The sequence below is a fragment of the Ceratotherium simum genome, chromosome 5 (genome assembly GCF_057802395.1).
Source record: "Ceratotherium simum simum isolate JZ-2026a chromosome 5, ASM5780239v1, whole genome shotgun sequence".
Taxonomy (NCBI): Eukaryota; Metazoa; Chordata; class Mammalia; order Perissodactyla; family Rhinocerotidae; genus Ceratotherium; species Ceratotherium simum.
The window spans coordinates 20,180,244-20,200,858 of record NC_141904.1 but is presented as its reverse complement, the minus strand read 5'-3'; the positions used below and the strand labels follow the sequence as shown (position 1 = coordinate 20,200,858).

Sequence of the window (20,615 nt, the reverse complement as noted above, 5' to 3'; positions counted from 1 at the left end):
TGAAGACACTAATATGACTAGAGGCTTTACCTTTCCTTGGGAAACAGGGAGCCTCTGTTCCATCCACGCCAGACGGTGAGGGGGAGGGGTGGTGATACATCCACAGACATAACAGCTCCTCCTTTGCTGGATAGTAAAGCATAAGACCAACTTCCTTCTTCCGGACTGAAAAATGTTCACTTTCCCAGATTACACTCCAGATTATAAAGAATCCCTCCAGGGACCGCATTTTGCACTTCAGGTATTATTACATTACACTCTTGCCCAGTGTCCCTACAGGTTAAGATAATAATAATAATTGCTCACATTTGAGGAACAATTATTCAATGTCAGGCGCCATTCAAAGTGCTTTAAGGCCCTTCTCATTTAACGACCTCACAACAAGCTATGAGGGGGACCCATTATTATTAGTATTCCGTATTGACACATAACGGAACCGGGGCACAAAGATATTGAGTAACTTGCCCCAGATCACGCAGCTGCAAGTGGTGGAGCCCAGACTTGAACCCAGGTATCCCAGCTTCAGAGTCAGGGCTGTTAACATCCATGTAAAACTGCTTCTAATAAAGTAACCAATGTTGGTGGTCAATAAATGTTTGGGGTCAATGACAGTAGGACTCTGAGAGGAGGGAAACAAAGGACAGAGTCTGAGTTGAAGCTAAGTCACATTGTGCATGACCGCCAGTAAACTCATTCTGCGCCACTCCTGCTGAGGTGGGGAACACTCTCCTGTCTCGAGGGCTCTCAAACGGGAGCCGGGCTCTCAGAGTGGTGGCGCTACTGGAAGGACTACAAGAAGACACGTCTGCAGCTCTGTAAAGAAAGCCTCTTCTTCAATAGCCGCAGGCTGGAACGGTGCACTCTCTGGGCACTCTCAGAGCCTTCCCTAAGGGGACGGGGGAGAGAAAATGGCCCCAGGGCAAACACCATCCCCATCTCCCCATCTTTCCAAGACTCTGCTTTTGGAGAGTGTGAGGTCAGGCATTCTGTCCCAGAGATGGGGTGAGGGGGTGCTGCTGAGGAGGAGGAAGAGGCACTATCAAGCAGGGGCTAGAAATGATGGCTTTGTTCATTAGACCACTTTGTTTTTCGTTCCTCAGTACCAGAGTATTTTGATTTTTCTTGCCTTTTTTCCTTAACATGTTTTTGATTCAGAAGCTATTTTAATCTCTTTGTTTCTCGTCTAACATTGGCATTTGAGGAGTAGGAAATGTGGTCTAATTACAGTTTTGATTGCATCCCATGGTATATGGGGAGGCTCACACTTCTATTGTCCTTTAATATACTGTGTTCTCAGCTTCTGTCTTTCACAAAACAGTTATTTAATAGTTTTTGAGCAATTGGATAGCTCTTAATTAGCTTAATATTCTACAACTCCAAAGGCATCATACCATGTTATGAGAATGCAGTGTGCAGTAACTCTGATTGCTTTTTTTTTTACTGAGAATATTTATCAAACAGACCCTAAATATCTTTGTAAAAGATCTCTACTCCTGAAAAATATTTTATTCTCCATGTTAAAATTTTTTCTTCAAAATTCTGTTAAATCACTCCTAAGGAAATGTGGAACAAAACTATTTGATTTATTCTGCTGATCAAACATTTAATTTATTTATCGTTGCTCTCCTTGTCTAACATATTTTGATAATAGTGTGCGAAGATTCTGTACATCAAATCATTTCCAGGAGTCAGAGAATCTGTACTCAGATCCTGGTTTAGCTTTAATCTGCTACATCACTTTGGCCCAAATCACTTCACATCGCTGGACCTGGGTTTCCTTTCCTACTCAACATGGGGAGTTGAATAAAAAATTCCCAAGTTCCCTTTTGACAACACCATTCTAGAATAGCTTACTGTGAGGCTTCCATTTGCCTCCAGGGCCATCTTCCCCCTTCCTTTCTGCTACAAGATAACCCTTTCAACCAGATTTCACCTGAGGAAGGAAGGGAAAGAAAGATCAAACAGACCCTAAGAATCATCACACTGTCCTTGAAAGGAAAAGGAATCCTTTGTTCTAACTACACACACACACACACACACACACACAGACATATTGGATGCCTGAATCTGAAATTTTCAATAATAAATTGTAATGTACCGATGAGAAAATTTCTATTCTGAGCAGCCAGCAAATATTTGGTAAAGGGATTATTTCCTTTACTTGAGAGCAAAAATCAAAAGGCCACAAGCCAAGGGGACGCCAGCCCTCCTATACCCCCCAAGCAATGCTGCCGGTGAGGCTAAACCTTAGAAAGGATCCGATGGAATAATTGCAGGGAAATGCCAGCCTCAGAGGGAATAAACTTAGAATCCTCAACTTTCATGGCTAGGCTGTCTCCACAGTGTATCAGTCACATTTCATTCAAGTTACTGTCACAAAAGACCCAGACATCGGGCTAGGATCAGGGCTCATCAGGCACCAGAAAATAAAATATTCCTTCATGGATTGGGGATGTTGAAATTAAATAATATAAATTAGTTTCAGCTTATAACACACATTTACTATGAAAACATCCAAGAACACAGGTTAAATGTACATATAACGGGCAAAAAAAAAAGGGAGAGTTTCCTGATCTATAGGATTGGCCAGTGTAAAACACAAGACAACATCTAAGAGCCTTTCAACCCTGAGCTGCTATAACAATTAAAAAAAAAATCCAGTGACATGCCAGGCGTAACATCCTGGATTGGACTCAATCATGTTGGACCAGCCACTCTAGGAATTTCAACCAAAACACTTGACTTCTATGTTCTGAGATCTCCAGCATGCCAGACCATTAGCCCTAAGAGCAGTGCTTTGGCTCACCCAAGAGCTGACAAAAATTAAAGGTAGGAATTTCAACCACCAAGCTGAGAATTATGTTTCAACGCCCTCTCTTCAATTCAGACGTCCATTCCAAGTAGCATTATATGTGGGAGGAAGCGACCAATCTGCTGATCAAGACAGAATCTGAGACAAACTGGGTGATTCCCCAGAGCCCATCTCTCTTTCTGAAGAGAAATGGCATTTGGGGGAAAATATGGAAACTATAGAGGAGACAGCAGTGCTGGGGAGAGGAGGAGAAGTCACAGAAGCCCTGAGAGAGGAAAAGAGATTCCCCTGGAACTTTCCCTTGGAAAAGGTAGACGACAAAAAAAAAAAAAAAAGACCTATACCACTGAGCTTTTATTTACATCAGTTCCCCTCCTGGACTGAAATTTTCTCTCTTCTCCAAATACTAAAATCCCATTTGGAACCCCAGTTTACATTCCTTCTCTATAAGACTTTCCCAAACCCATCCACCACCACCCCCAAAATTGCTCCACTCTCTGAACTCAAAGGTGCCTCATTCCACTCATCCAGCAGTAATGCTCACCCGGACTTGCATCATCTCACATCCTTGTTTTGTGGCATCGTGTAACTATGACACTCTTATTTGGCTTTTCACATACTCCTGCCTCGACTCCTAAATTTGATTTTAACCTTCCTGAAAGTGAAGTCCATAATTCCTGCAGCTTTTTTCTCTAAGACAGTAAACTGCACACAGTAGGTGTTCAATATATGCTAGTTGATTAAGGAAGACAAACAAGGAAGGAAGAAGCAGCAGAGGAAAGGTGACACAGAACAAAAAAGTTCTGCAGTAGCATGAGGCTGGACCTGCCATGACGGAGAGGGAAGAAAATTCCGTGCAGGCTAAGAACAAAGAGCACCCAGCAGACACCTGAAAGTGTCTGTTGAACTGAAGGATGGAAGGAAAGGAGGAAAAGATGAAAGGAAGTGATAAAAGGGAAGAAAGTGAGGAGGGGAAGAAAAGGGAGGAGAAAAGAATGGAAGGAAGGAAGGAAGGAAAGAAAGGAAGGAGGGAAGGAAGGAAGGAGGGAAGGAAGGAAAGATAGAAGAAAGGGTAGGAGGAAGGAGGAGGGAGGATAGAAAAAGGGGGAAAAACGGGGATGGAGGACAAGTCTTACCCTTGTACTTCTGGATCTTCCATTTTTACACTTGTTCCCTTTCTATTTCCAGAATATCTCCTGGTGCCTTCCAGGGCACCCAGCACTTAGTCCCAGGCTTGTTGATGCACCTGCATAAAGCTGTCCGTGAACACGTCCAACGCCGATTTGCTTCACAGGTCAGCGCCCACCGTCTCTGGCAAGTGCCGCTGATCCTCGGAAGTCAGCCCCAGGAAGGCTGCATTCACGGCCCAGGGCTTAGAGCTCTGGAGGGCATCTGGACGAAAGCCTGAGGCACCAGTGGCCCTCCACCAGTTGTAGTGGGAGGCCTTCTCCTCTTATTTGTGCCAAGGCATCACGTGACACGCTCAGTCCACCGGCTTCCCGGGCAGCCCATCAGGGAATCAGGGCTCTGAGGCCCCATGGGGCGGGGGCAGGGGAGTGCCTTTAAGGATACTCATTGGCACTCAGCCATGCCTCCTTCACCACCAACTTCCTGAGGCGCTGCCATCACTCCTTCTCCATCCACCCGAGGACCCAGGCACTCAGCTCAGACTATGCCCCAGACAACACAGAAAGGTTGGAGCCTAAATTGGATGCAGGCTGTTGTGTACAAGTAGGTGCGTTCAATTTACAGGTGAGAGAGTCCACAGCTTTCAGTAGATTCTCCAAGGGAATTGTGACCCAAACAAGATTAAAACCACCACCCTATACGAAGCAAGTTGTCAGGAGTTTGTCAGTCAGGAAAGTGCTTGGTTAGTTTGCCCAAGACAACCGAATTTCATGAAAATGCATTTCCTGGAATTAACCCATTTTGCTAAGATGACAATTGAATTTTAAAATAGGAGCTCTCTTCCCCTTCCACCCCTCGTCTCCGAGATGAACCAGTCTTTGCACCTGTCTGTCTCTCTCCACCAGCCTTGGGGCCTGTCTGCTAGTGATGGCAGAGGAAGGCCATTTAAACTTGTGACACTTCATTAAGCACATATCTACCACCATCATGGCTCTAAATTAAAGTAAACCAATTCCAAATGAGCAAGATTTGGAAATGCTCTCCCTTCTGTCTATCCGAACGCACTCCACAGAAATAAAATGAGCAGTTTTAGAGGAGGTTACGGTTTTAACATATCACATCATTGTCTTGAAACTTAAAATGCTGCTAGAAGAATAACCAGGGATGTATGTGAAATATTTAAGTAAGCCCTAGTACAGCACTGCTGGGACACGAAGAGTGATTCAATTGCTACAGAATAAAAAGAAGCCTAGAAAAATCAGGGCGATGCACTTGAGCAAGCACCGAAACATGAAATAATAGGAAAATCTGCTTTATCACTTTATTTTTAAAAAGCTGTTAGCAGACTCTGCAGCTGTTAATCACTGCTCGCATATGGCATGGCTGTCACCTTTATGAATCATGTTTTATCTTGAAAAGATTGTCCTTTATTACCTTTCCTTTTGCACATTCCTAAGGAGTTGTGAAACAAGAAAATAGGGAAAACTCTGAGGTTCTCAGTGCCAAGATCAACATTTACAAATAAAGCAAGCAAGAAAGTGTGTCGAAGTTTTACATTACGTCCAATTCTGTGAAGCCAACTATTCGCATCTTCATTTGCAAGCTGCAGAAGTGGTACCATCTTTTACTAAAGGGAACTTCTACTCTAAAACTTTGCCTTAAGTGCACATGGAATCTTCTATGCCCTACATACTAAGTAGCAGAAATATTCCTATAGCTGTTGTTTTAGAAGAAGGATTTAAATAAACTTGATTCAGAGTAACAGGCACAGTACTGCATCAGTCTGTAACACAATACAGCTGAAAAATAAATTTGCTGAATGAAGGTAAATATGCATTAATTGGGATATATGAAGATATGCTTTTAAGGGAATAAGGAAGGTTTACAATCATATACATAAAATTTGTCCACTTACTTTAAAAAACAGAACGATAGAGACAACCAATATGAAACTCATGGGCCAGGAAAATTCGCCTTAATGCTCTCACTTGACACAATGATGCCACTTGACTGAACTGCAGCATTAGCCAAACTTCAGCCCATCAAAATGCAATCCCTCTGCTTCCAGTCCTAAGACAAATGGCTTTCAGAAGTTCTATGAAATAGGAGCTCTCAGAAACTAAAAGCCTAGAAAGGAACAAATTCTGCTCCTCAGCAAGGAAGACCAGGCAGTCTGTTCAGGCAACATGCCTTCCACCCGCGGAGCTTCAAGTTACGAGGAGTCAGAATGTGGCAGAAACTGCATTGTGCCAGTGTCAGCCCGTCCTGTCCCTCCCACCCTTCTCTTCGCAGATGGAAGAAAGTGGTCTGGGTTCTGCACGTGGAAATCAAGAGCTTGTGAGTGGGCTTTCCTCCTCCTTTGCCCCGGGCTGCTCACAGTCTGCTTGCTCTCAGCCCTCTGTCCTGCCACAGTGGGGAAGTCACTCACCACGATGGGAGGCAGGCATGGCTGCTCCATCTGAACCCCAGAACTCTGGAGGCTGGAGTGCCCGAGAGGAAAACTCGGGCACAGCCTGGGATGCGGATGTGGAGGCTAAGGCTCTGCTCACATCTCAGCAGAGGCAGCGTGTCACCCTCCCAAATGAATGAATTAATAAATGATAACCCTATGGACAAATTTGTGGAGTGGAGCAGATGGAAACCCTGGCTATCTCCTCAGGAAAGGGGACAGTGGGAACTCCAGTTCCTAAAGGGGAGCATAGCATATGCTTTGAACCAGGAGTCGGCTTCCCAAATCACACCACAGAGCAAGAGCCTTTCTCCCAGGATGAGACATCTCAGATTTCTCCCTGGGATTGGAGGACAGTAAGAGCCAGGAGATTGCCATCACCTCTCCCTCCTTCCATCCCCCACCAAATAATTAATCTGTACCTCCCACCTCTCTATATAGTAATGTTGGAAACTAGTGGAAGTGTGATTTCCACCTCCGATTTTGGTATGTGAGTGAGGGGACCTTCGGCACATCTGGCACATGCCCAAGATCACACCAAGAGCTGCTGAACACACACAACAAACTTGTTCTTCAACCCCGTCCCCATAAAGCAACTCAGAACAAGCACCAATCATAGTTCTGATGCTCTCAACTCTTAAATTCCCTTGTTTCTCCCCATGTAAGACACTTGATAATGCTGTGACAGCAGATGGTTATATTTTTTGACCCTGCCTAATAATTCCAGCTGATGCTAAATGAATATGACCGATGGTGGGGACTCAAGAGACTGTGGCTGTCACTTTGGCAGACTCGGATTCTAGGGCACCAAGGGTGTTTCACCTCCTCTCTCTCTAATATTATACAGAATAGTCGTGCAAGAAGGATCCTTAGAGATCAAATCAGAGACTTCGGTTTTACGAATGGGGAAATGGAACGCAGACTATAAATCATTCATCTAGAAACACACAATCATTTATCCCACAAGCACCTACTGTAGGCAAAATCCTCAATGCATAGCAACAAAATTCTAAAATTTAGATATTTGACCCACAGTCCATATTTCAGAGTACTATTGCTTTAGGTTTTTTGAAGTCTATGCATGTTTCCTACCTGGAGATGGCCAAATAGATATATGCTCCAAGTGCAGGAGTTGGTAAACTTTTTCTATAAAAAGTAAGATAGCAGGCTTTGTGGGCCATATGCTCTCATTCACAACTACTCAGCTCCGCCTTTGGGGTGTGGAAGCAGCTGCAGGCAATAACAGGTGTGACCGTGTTCCAATAAAAGTTTATTTACAAAAAAAGTCTGCGTGCTGGATTTGACCCACGGGCTGTATTTTGCTGATCCCTGCCCTAGTGGGTCTCATTTGACAACAACATTTTTGGGCTGCAGATCTCGTTTGTCTTCATCAGGTCTTATTTCACCTCAAGCCTCCCTTAGATTCATAGAAGTTAAAATATATATATAAAGAAAAAAATCACACAACAAGGAACTTAGAAGGTGAACCTTATAACCAGCTATTATAATTACTCATAAAACACAGGAACGGAATGGGAATCATAAAAAGAAAGCAAAGAGGGCCAGAAATTTCCATTGAAGTAACCAAGCACAGAGCCTCGCTAATGGAATATTATCTCTTCTCCCCAGCTTAGGGAAGATGATGGTCCCATGATATTAGGCAGATTCCCATCATTCTGCCCCCATAGAAAATAACCCCCATCCTTTCCTGCTGGAGGCAAGTCTGAGCTGGGCTGATTAGCTTGGTTGGCAAGCCAGACACGGGGCAGACACGAAGGGTCAGCTAGCAGGTCTGGTCTTCCCTGAGCCCATTCCCTGGGTGGGGTGGTCAGTGAAGAACAGGGGGCCCAGCAATCTGCAAAACCCAGAGGGGTCATCATTTCGAGTGAAAGTGTGTATTGCTCACATGAGCCCGTTGAGTCAGAATTGGAGAATTCTGGGCAAGAAGCTCACAACTTAAAAACAGCACAAGCAACTTGGCTAAAAGTGTTCCCAGGAGATGGCCCCTCCTGGGACACATCACCGACTCCCATTTGCTGAGACAGTGAAAAGGCGATGTGACTTTCCGGTACAATCACTGATGCCTTGCCCTCCCACAACTGCTTCTCTCCAGAAAGCTACTTCCTCTAAAAAGTTATAAACCCCTAGCAAAACGTGCCCTGTACACAGAGACGCCGTGTGAAGGAATCCAGTTGCCTCAGATCAACCAACAGAGATGCTTCACGTCAACTCTCAGCTTTTAATGAAGATGACAAATGATCATCTAGCGTCACACTTTCTTGCTTTGTTTGTTTTGGTTATGGAATGTGCCTAGGCAACACCAAACATCTGGACAAAAATTTTAAAAGTTTCCCCGTGAACTAGGGACTCAGACGTTTGGTGTCAAAAAGGCCAGACAGTCGGATGACCGGTGGATGCCCTCTTTCCAACTTCTCATCCAAGGATCCTCCACATCTAGACAGTCGCACTGACCTTGCTGCAGCACCCCACTTAGTTCACTGGTTTCTACAGAAAAAAAGGAGATTTGAATTCATTGATCATCCATTGAGAACCACATTGAGTTATGTCACCTCCGATTTGGTTGATTTTACTCCATGAAACTTAACGAGGCCATAAAGCATTCGGAGTCAGCCAGAGCATCAGTGTCTGAACAACCACAGACCATTACACACCAAAGGAAAAGATCTACTAGGACTTCTCATTCCCACTAGACAATGAATAAAAATGATGGGAAAGGGCAGTATTTCGGTCGTTAGCCCACGATTAAACATGATTCAGCTGCCAACATTATACAAAAGCCCAACCGTTCATCCACTTCTCTTCCTGTAATGAGGCAGCAGAAGTTCCCCCTTCCTCTACATCCTTGGGCTTCCCTTGCAGTGGCGTGTACCCCAAGGAGCCCTGAAGGCAATGCACATCACAGACTTTCATGAACTGTATCTTTTTAAATGCCCTCGGCTGGGACTGAGATCCTTCGATGAATAAGGCAGCACCACATCTTAGTCTGTTCTGTGAGTGGCAGCTTAACTGTTGCTTTTCCTTATACTAAATACACATACATAAAAATTTAAACAGGCAATTCCAAAGCAGGTCAGCCTTTTCTTCAGGAAGTCACCATCACTAGAAATACAGGCTAAGGCTTAAGAGAGGCCCTCGTGTTTAAAAACAAAGTTTAGGAGGAGATGAGATGTTTCTCATCTTTGATGGCTACAGAAGTCATTAAAACAAATGAGGGTTCAGAACCTAGGGCAGACAGTCCTACCTGCAGCACGCTTTAGCACAGCAGTTCTCAAAGGGCGAACCACTTTGTTTTCATTTCTAATAGAGTAAATTTTGATAGACTTAACCCAAATAAAGAACAGCTTTCTGTTGGGGGGGGGGGTCTTCCATAATTTTTGAGAGTGTTAAAGGTCCCTGAGACCAAAAAGTCTGAGAATCTCTGGTTTATTGGGAGGACTGCACATTTTGGAGTAAAATGATTTTTAATTTTGTTCTGCCTCCTCTGTCTCCCACTAGCTGTATAACCTTAGCCAAGTTACTTAGCCTCTCTGGTCTTCATTTTCTATGGATCAGACTAATCACCCTTACAATTATCTGCTCAAGCAAGTTTCCCTGCTGAAATATAATATCCAGAAGATCAGGATTATGTCCGTGGTGTTATTCCATATCCCCAGAACCTAGCACAGCACATTACATGATACATGATAGGGTCTCAATAAATAATTATGAATTGATTGGCAGGGCGGTTGTGAGGATTAAATAGGATAATATGGGTAAAGTGCCCGGTAGGTACCTGGCACACGGCAAATGTCATAGAAGCTCAGTAAATGTCAGATCTCTTTCGTCACTAATGCTGTTCTCAGTCGTACCACACAGGAGAGAAAATGCACGGTTTGTCTATACAAAGTGAATACTTAAGGCACGGGTTCTCAGAGTGCGGTCCCCAAACCAGCAGCATCAGCATCACCTGGGAACTTGTCAGAGATACACATTATTTGGCTCCAATACTAGACCCACTGAATCAGAAACTCTGGAGGTGGGCCCAGCAATCTGTGTTGCAACAAGCCCTCTAGGAGATTCTGATTTGTGCTCAAGTGTGAGAACCATGGCTTTAAGACATGCATGGGGCTCCCTGAAAAAAGAGTATTTTATGCCTGTAGCATTTTGGATTTTGATAGCAGAGAGTACCCAATATCTTGTCTATTGCTGGCCGCCTAGAATCTTTTTTGGGCAAAGGTAGGAGACACACAAAATCAAATACAATAAACGTCTATTGCTGGGCCTTGCCAGGCAGAGTGATTGATTTTGCATTCTGGCTGTGTATCTGGGGCGAGCGCTAAACATACTTTGCATTTGAAATAAAGCTGGAACCAGCAGGAACAGAGGAAGTTTTATCTTAGAGAAACCCCAGCATAACCCCTGAGTCATCTTTGTGGCTAGGCATAAAATCTGTAGGTGGGAAGAGAGTGGGGAGGGGAGAAGGAAGATAAACGGTTGTGTCAGTTGCTGCGGAAAGCATACATTTCATTGCTGAGTTCTATCATACCTTCATATACACACTCCTTCTAGTTTTCCCAACTCTCTTGCAACACAGCAAACCTACTGCCATTAGGGTAATTACTCATAAGCTCTAAGGCTTGAGGGACGCCACCAGCCAATTGGAGCAATTTCCACACGCCCGCAATGCAATGGCACTTGGGATGCTGGAGATGTGCACCGTCTCTTTCGAGGCTTGCAGCAAGCCCAGGACACAGGCGCTATCAGTATTCTCATTTCATATCTGTAGAAATTGAGCTTCCAGAGATTAAGCAGAGCTGAGATTCAAACCCAGGAATGCCTGACACAAAATTTATGTCCTTCACTAATAATTCTACCTACCTATATAGAACACAACACAGAGTATTGCTTTGCAAATACAATGGAGCACGTTTTAGGTAAGGGCTATGATTCCAAGTTAATGCATAAAGTAAAACTCACACATAGTCACAATAATCCTTGAAAAAAGTCCCATAAATTGTTCATCAAGTACAGTATATATGGTATTACATATACAACATTGTATAGTAATATATCTGTGCAACGTCACACATTAATTTAGATTATATAATATAGAACAAACAACCAAAATATAATAAGAGTATTTTTAATAAATGAGAGAGGGTGTAGAGCTGATTTTGAGTAAGTTAAATGCACATCGTAGCCACCCACCAACTGCCCGGATGCAGGATATGTGCTGAGGGAATGGGTGCACACACAGGGTGACAGAGGGAGTTTTCTATGTATCAGAAGGTTCTAGGTACTCTGGAGTCATATCAAGAAGTGTACTATAGGGGCCTGCCTGGTGGCATAGTGGTTGGGTTCGTGCACTCTGCTTTGGTGGCCCAGGGTTTGTGGGTTCGATCTTGGGCACAGACCTATACACCGCTCATCAAGCCATGCTGTGGGGGTGTCCCACATATAACATAGAGGAAGATGGGCACGGATGTTGGCTCAGGGACAATCTTCCTCAAGTAAAAAGAGGAAGATTGGCAACAGATGTTAGCTCATAGACAATCTTCCTCACCAAAAAAAAAAAAAACTTGTGCTATACAGCTGCTACCCAGAAAAGCTTATGATATGTTGGGGGCGTGGGCACACTCATGCACGGTGATGTTACACGGCAGGTGGGAGAGCACAGCCAGGCCATGAAGGCATGTGAAGAAAGATGATCTGAGCCTTTTTGAGAGGAGCGGATGTATAAAGAAGGATAAGAAACAAAGATCATATGAAACATGGATTTGAGAAAAACACCCTGGTCTTTGAATTGGGGTCGGAGCACCCTAGATTTGAGTCCTCTTCCTCCCCAGTTGGTAGTGGGCATTGACCGAATTATTTATAAAATGGGACTAATAATATCTAAGCCGCAGAATGTATATTTGTAGTGATTGTATATATGTTTATGTTTATATAGTGGAATATTTTATTTTTTCTGCAAGATAAATACGTATTATCCTAAACAAATTAAAATCACTTTTTATAAACTACACTATCCCCCTTTAAATCTTCTCTGGGAAGAACAGAGAGCAGGCGTGGGAGAGTAAGAAAAACCAACACTTAGCGCACTCCTACGATGCAGGTCCTCTGCCACTTTATATAGTTTTATCCCCACTTTTACAAATGAGGAAATAAGGCTCAGAGAGGTTTAGTAATTTTCCCAAAGCCAAACAGCTATTAAGTGGCAGAGCCAGGACTTGAACCAAGTCTGTTTACCTTCAAAGCTTAAACTTATCATAACAACACTCAACAAATATTTATTTGTCTTTATCAAATTGCACTGCAACCTAGTGATTTCTTGGCACATTCTTGAATAAGCGTGCTAAAGAAAGAAATTTCATGCAATCAATGAAAATTTTTTGATCAACTGCTAGATGCCTGGCCCTGTTTGGGGTTCAGCAGTGAACAAGACAAGGAGAGTCCTGCTCTCAGGAAGCATGTAGTGGGGAGGAGAGCTGCGTGTAGCGTGGGCCACAACAGGGGTGCAGAAACTTCTGTCTTGCCCTAACTCAACTGCCAACCAGCCCGGGTGAGTGATTTCACCTTGCTGGGCCTCCGCTTCCTCACCGGGAAAACGGGAAGGGGTGTCCTAATTGTACAGGATTGTCGAGCATTCACATGCTCCAATTCGATAAGAAGCACTTATTTTCCTGTTTCTCTAAAATTTCAATCAGGCCATGAGCTGTGATGAAAGTTATTAGCTGACCCCCAAACCAACTATTTCCACTCTATTCCTCTTATCAGGCTTTTCCTCCAGTATGATTCACAATCAATCAAGTCATAGAATCAAAGGGGCACCCAGCAGAGGAATTCCAACCCCAGCCTCTCAAGAGCTGTGCAGTCTACCTGGCCGGACGCAACTCACACTCGTGGCCCAAGGTGCCCCTCCCTGGCTCACAGCAACACGATTTCAGGCACAAACCTCCTTGACTTTTCCATTTTGTCACTGGAATTTTCGTCTCTAAGTTACTTGTTGAAATAACTGCACAAAATATAACAAAGACGTCAAATCAGGCGTCCTGTGTCCCCAGTGCCTACTAATAAATTAAAAGCTTTTCTGTTATTTTAATGACAGTGATAAAGCATTTCTTTTAACCATGCTACTGCCCTTATTATTTTTCACTTTTGATGATATTTGTATTGAATACATCTTTCAATATTTTAAAAACAGAATCCTTATTTGGGTAGTTCCAGACTCACTATTTAGTGGTAAGGGTTTTGTTGCTGTGATATTTCTATTATGCTTCCTTTAAAAATCATTGTCCTGTTTAAATGGGTTAAGTCAATTATATAGACATTTATCTTATGATGTTGACGAAATTAATATACACAGGGCAGTGGTACAAGCTGATTGGATTTAAGAACCTCTATTAGCACTGATGAATATATATATAAACCAAAATACATGCTGTGTGAGATTCCCCTCCCTTTCTTCTCCCTCAGAATTACCCTGCATAGACCCGGTTCCTTGAAACACAAGGAGATGAAGAAACACTTGAGTGTAAAAAACTTGAGGGACCATTTTCCAGGTTCTCTGAGACAAAACAAATGACTCCAGTGTCTCTTACCCTCATCATTTGTTCATCTCTCCTCACACTTACCACCACGGCCTTTCACATTTCTTATCACGTACACTCTGCCCCTCAAGCCTGCAGCTTCAAAAGATAAGAACTTCATGTCTATCCCCAGTGCCTAACACAGCTTTTGGCATCAAGACTGTGATCAATTATTATTCAACAGATGGAGAAATGAGACCCTTCTGCTGAGGGGGTGAGGGTGTGAAGACAGGGGGAAAAGGCTCCGATGGAAAGGAAAGGATGAAGTTTTGGGAGAACTCTCAAGAGAAAGGGCACAGGAACTAGCATTTGCCTGCCCACTAAATACCAGACACTTGCAAACACTCCAGCTTCACAACATTACTAGCCCGGTTTTCTGGATGCTAAGACTCATGCAGGTGAAGTAATTCACTCAAAGGTCTGCAGAGTGAAAACTGTAAACCCAAGATTCAAAGCAGGTGTTTCTGGACCCAGAGTTCTGCTTCTAAGGAAACAAAGGGCCGTCAGACTCAAGACAGCCTGTCGGCAGAATCCTGAGAGCAGTCACGCTGTCCAGCCACTGGGCAACCCACCCGGGCACCAGAAGCGCCCCACCAGAGGCTGAAGGCAAAATCTTTGGTCCCCTCTCTGCAGAGAGGCAATTAGGGATGGCGAGTCAGAGGCGCCGGGAAAACCAATACCTCATACCTGGGCACCTCTTTGGGGTTCTGTCAAACCCGGTCTCTGAGCCTAGAAGTCCGGCTCATGGTCGCCGGGGTGGGCTCCGCCGGTGCTTCGGCGCCCTCTAGCGACTGTCCACTCTAATACCAACTCTCTCCAGCCCTGCCATCTCGCCTCACCAGCCCCTCGGGCTGCCTTAGCCTTGGACCCCTGCTAGCCTAATCTTGTTCCTCCTCTCCCTCCAAGCGTAATGAACTGCCGTACAGAGGTTTGGGATCTCTTGGATAAGGAAGGTCTTTTGGTCAATACAGCTTGAACCTGAGAAGGTTTCTAGAATTAACCTGAAATCCTGTATTTTCCTCCGATGTTTCCAAGGAGAAATGTCTCTAGTTTTCTAAGTAATAAGAAATACAAAGTTAGAAATATTATGTTCTAAGCCAGAGATGGAAAAGCAACATTTTAGAAAGTTTGTTCTTTTTTAATGGACCTTTAATTTAAACAGAATAAAGGATTCCCCTGTGGGTTCCTGGAACAGTAAACACTCATAAAATTTCTTTGTTTACTTTATTGACTCAATCGCGACATTTAAAATAGAAAGCTAAGATTGTGCATGCGCAATTCTTCTTCACAAAATAGGCACATTAACAGGGAGAGCTGCAGACAATGACTTTATACAAATTTAATCACATCTATTGGGTAAATATTGCACTGGCTCCAAGAGAGAGCAATGTAATGTCTCAAGCCTGCTCCTCCAAACACTGGGATGGAGTGGGAGGCCCCCCACCATCCCCAACTCAGTGAAGATTACCAGTACACATGGTGCCACAGAAGGGCGCCACCACAGTAATTATCTCCAGGGAACTTGGGTCTCTTTATGAGAGGAGTAATCAAGAGGGTTGTTGAATGAGTCCCCTGATCTTGAGCAAGTCACCTCTCTGAGGTTCAGTTTCCATGTCTGTCCAACTAAACAGCTGGAGTCAATAGATTTCCCCCAAGCTCTCTTCCAGTTCTGAGAGTCATAGACTCAAAGTGATGAAGTTGTTCACAGTTTAGAGATGAGCCCACCACAGGCCAGCTTAGGTGGGCTTCTCCACCCCAGGAATGTACAAAAATCATAGGACTGGGATAAACTTCCCCAAATAAGTCATCCCTATCACTTTCCACTTTTCAAGACTTGCCTTCAGGCCTTCAATATTTACTGAGATAAAAGATAGTGGTTCTCAAGAGGCTTTCCCAATAATACAGCAGCCAAATAAAGGACTTCCCAGGATTTGCCAACTTAGGGTAAACATATACTGTATATCACATATATTTAGTAGTTCATAGACTAAACAGAAAGCCCCCACATAAATGAGATTTCTAGTACAGAAAAGACTGAAAGTATATGTAGGCATTACTATGTTTTTATTATGCAGCCACAAGTTCTAGCAGACATCCACTGGTTGAATTTAATGCTAATTGAGGCCTTACTATACATTGTCTATTTCAAATAACACAGAAAAGACAACACATCTTGCCTGACCCATTTACTGAGTTGGATTTTAGACTTACCACCAACCTCCACATAAACACTTTACCCAAACTCCAACCTCCTTAATTTTCATCACAAGCTTCCCTCAAAAGAAAAACCATTATAGAATTTTTAGGACATCCTAAAAAGAATGAAGGTTCTGTAATCTGTTCTTTACCATCTACATTCAATCAGGAGAAGGCCAGAGTCAAATGCAACTCTGTTATTATCCACTAGAAGGTCAGTTCCAATGCACTATAGGATCATCTTGAACCATGGGACATTTCATGTTAAATGCATTTTAAATTTTATGTCTTGATATTTTGTGACTCCAACGTACTGACTACTGTTGCCAAGGAAATATGACTTCGGGTTACCACATGGATCCAAAGAGGTTTTGTTTGCTTTTTTAAAAAAAAATATTAACAAGACCAAAATGGAAAGATCAAATATAGAGAACAAATTTAACCCTTCTCCTCCTCAAAATGCGTGAAATACAGATCCTCCAGTCCCATCTCTGATTAAAAATTATAAAGACTCATTAAGTGACTTTCCCAACTAGTGTAGAGACTTTCTCCCAATCAGTCAGGTTGATACCATCAGAGTACTCTTCTCATTCTTTGTTCTGGATTCAGATCCCTCTGGAAGTGTGGGCATTGATTACACACAACATTAATTGCTCACTTCCAACATGCTTGCCTCCAAATGGAAAAATCTGTTCTTTATGTGAATAAAAGTGGCCATAATGGTCCAGAGAGTTATATTTCAGTGAACTTGTAAAGTGAAGACAGAGAAAGGCATGGTGCAAACCATATAAATACATTCCATTGGCTTCCAAAAGATTCAAATGCAGATAAGAATCAAGATTCCACCATTAACCCATTTTTTCCTCTGTGATTATTTTTGACAGTCAGTACAATATTAAGATTTTCAGTCATGATGGTGGACTCAAATAATCTGATGACGGGAAGAATCAAAGCTTATATTTCTTGGAATACTACATAAAACTTTTCTGGAAACAGACAACATCTTCGCTTCCTACTAACTGAAATGAGGTATTTTTTAAAATCAGAAATCCATATGCAGATCAAGAAACACTTTTCTACAAGAGACTTTTTAATTAAAACCTCTAAAAGTAGGGTCTCCTTCAGACAAACCAATGATTCAAGCAAAATGCCATGTTGCTACCAGAGACCTGGAGATAAACACAAAGTCTTTTAAAGTACAATTAACAAACACCTCACAAACCTCAGAACAACTATTTTTAAAGAAATATTTAAAAGCTCTAGTAAAATGGTTGTCTCATGCTGAGAAGCTCACTGGACCCCATCTGTGCCTGCTCCCAATAAAGTATGCTGGAGGTGTGTCTGGAAGAATAAAAATGAGGCCAACCACTCAGAGAACAGGGGTACGTGCGATGGCCGTGAGAGTTTTCCATGGTAACATGTGAGTAGATTTTTGGTTCCATGATAGGCAAGCTCTTCTCATCCAACTATTCAAAACCGCCCAGGAGTCAACACCACTCCTGCTATGGACTGATACTTCCTTTTATGTGGTGCTCAAGGGAATTCACCTAGTTTTGATGTGGTTTGAGTTTGATCCTGTGAAACCGTCAGAATCTTCCCATCGGAGACAAACGAGGAGATTCTGGCCTTTATTAGTATGCGCTCTTAACACAGGTGTCCTGCTGTATTTTCCAACCCTCCTTCTATTTTTATCCACCTCCTATGAGTATCTTTGACCTACTCTGAGCTCAGACCCCTGGTCTGCTACAGCGACTTTGTCAATCTTTCTTTGAAAATGGACAGGCAAATAAAACAAATTTAACCAGAAGCAGCAGCTCAGTAAGGGAAATGAAAACATCAGAAGTTATCTAATCGCAGCCATAGCCATCCTGAGCTCTGTCTTATCTGCTGGGTAATAAAAAGATATGAGACCTTCCTAAACTTGAAGGACATGAAATAAAATAAAGTTGTTGCTTGCCGCTGGCTCTTGGAGGATGCGCCATGCAGTTTAACCAGTGTATACTAACTACAAAACACTGCCGTGGATTCAAAACACCGACGTTCTAGGAAAGTCGTTTCTGATTTTGTTTCTGGGGATGGGTTGTTTTGACATAAAGCAAAAAACAAAACACAAACGTCTTTGAGAGTAGGGATTGTTAAGAGGGCAATAGCAGGAATGGAAGAAAAGAATATTTCCATTTTTGAAGTTAAGGTAGTTTTTCCATAAGAGTTTAAGGAGAACACGGTTAGATACCTTGGACAGCTCAAAATACTGTTTAGGAAACTGAAAACCAAGTGAGCCAAGAACAGCCAGAGCAATGCTTTAAAAATCCCTGGCAATGCAGCAAGAGGATGAAGAGTTGGTTTTGCATAGCTTGGACATGAGTGTAAAGGAGCCAAGGCATCTCCTCCCCACAGGCACCGAAATCCTAGGGTATGGGGGGGGTCACTTTGGGGGTTGGGGGGAGCGGTTGTCTCAGCTATTTCTCTTGCAAAGTTTCCCAGGGCGCTCACCCCTCCCTACCCCACCACCACTACTCCGTCCATCTTTTTTCCCCTCCACCTCCGGAACCCCCATGGCGCGCATTTCATAAGTTCGTGCCCCAGCGATAATCTCTGCAGCCTAAGATTTTTTCCTGGAGCCTGGCAAATTCTGGGACTGCAAGCCAGTCTTGCAAGGCCGCCGCGGGCCGCGGTCGGACCTGAGGGGCAGGATGGGAACTGAAGCCTCAAAGCCCACCCACTTCCTTCAAGAGGAAAGAGTGCATCTTCCTAAGAGTATTTCTCAGGGTTCAGCCAGCGCCCGACTCGACGGTCAGCAATATTCACTTGACTTGGCGCGGACCACCTCCTAATTCTCTCTCTCGATTCTGCCCTTACAATCCTCGGGGGCTTCAGTGGTCCCTCCAGTCCGACCCCCGCCCCTGTCCCACTGGCTACTTTATTTAACAGAGGAAGGAGCGCTGACAGACTTGGCTGAATCAAGGGACTTGCAAGCCTATTGATTAGTTTTAAGCCCAAGAGCCCCGGACACAGTGAAATATTGAGACCTATTGCAAGGGGGGTGGGGGAGGAGGTGAGAGGCTGAATCCAACCGCAGCTAGGTCAAGCCATCGGGTACCGCGACAATTTCCCACAGCTCTCTCACTGTCAGAGAGGAAGCTGCAACTTCAGCCAGGACTTACTCCCCTCCCCCTCCCCGATTTCTACATCAGCAACGCCCTCCCCCCTTCAGGGCTTCCCCGACCGGCCCCTCGGCGGGGGAGCCGCGGTCCCCTCCGCGGGCTTCCTCCACCCCACGCGCCCCACCCCACCTGGGCGAGTTGGGCGACTGTCAGAAGGCGAGATGTCTGGGATGAAAGTTCCCTTGGATTAAAGACTATGATTGTAGCTGCTTCTTAGCACAACAACAGCAATGATAACAAGCAAATATGAGCTAAAACCAGTGCATCTCAAAAGTTAGTCTTGCTACGCAGCAGCCCCAACAGACTTTGCCATCATAGCGCCCCAAGAACACAGGAATGCAGAGTTGGCATTTACTTACCTGGGTGTGCCAACCTCGAAGAGTAGAAAGAGAATTCAGCCCGGGACGAGGTCTGTCCCGCCCCCAGGATGCAAAATCTGGCTTTGGGGTGGAGTTGGTTGGTGTTGTAGTGGAAGAGGTGTAAGGGGGGTCGGACTTCCCTCACCCCTCGCCCTCTGAGGCCAGTTTAGCAACAGCGGATGGAAAAGATGCTGAGAGGAGAGTTTGGTCTCTCCGGAAACCCTGTCTCCATTCTTGGTGATGGGGGTTGGGGACAGGGTGGAAATGTTGTGGGTAGCAGCTCGGCTCTCACTGAACTCCGAGAGTAAAGTGCAAGGTACAGGGAAAGAGGGAGGGAGCGGAGTGAGGGAGGAAGGAAAGGAGGAAGGAAAGGAGGAAGGAAGGAAGACAAGGGGATGCGAGCGGGTGGCGGGGAGATGGCAGCTTCTCAGAGATTTCCACCTTCTGACGAAACCCATGCGCCCAGCAACCCGCGAGATACTAGTTCGGAAACCTCCGCGCGAGCGCCCCCTGGGGGGTTCCGGCGGAGGCGAGCATTGCCCCGGGAACCGAGTCCACGCCCCGCCCCGGGCTGGGCGGGTGGCGCTCTCCAGGGTGCTGCCGCTTCCGCGGTCCAGGCTTCCTGCTAGGCTCTCGCCCACACCAGGCTTCCGGGGACGTTTGATCCAGTTCTTCAAGTGCTTGGACCTCACCTCCACTTCAGGGTGAAGCGGTAACATGGAGCAGGCAGTGGGAGTGATACTTCTTTTTGCACACATTCAAGGAAACTTCTTGGACGGATGCTCAACTGCCGCCAAAAATGGTCAAGATATTGCTCACCTCCGTATTCTCAGTGTCTACAAGAGTGGCGGGCATCTGGTAGAAGCCTGATCATTATTTTTTAGTAAATAAATGCATGAATAAATGAATGCACAAGGA

At 44.4% G+C, this 20,615-nt stretch overlaps 1 protein-coding gene across 1 annotated transcript in view; it reads right to left on the bottom strand.

Annotated features, from left to right (window-relative positions):
• Positions 1 to 20,086, bottom strand: part of CPNE4 (copine 4) — a 467,697-nt gene extending 447,611 nt beyond the window's left edge. Inside the window, exon 1 of the mRNA XM_087430567.1 lies at positions 19,698 to 20,086. The gene's annotated coding sequence lies outside the window, so the exon portion shown is untranslated. The remainder of the gene's footprint in view (positions 1 to 19,697) is intronic.
• Between the last annotated feature and the right edge of the window lie 529 nt (positions 20,087 to 20,615).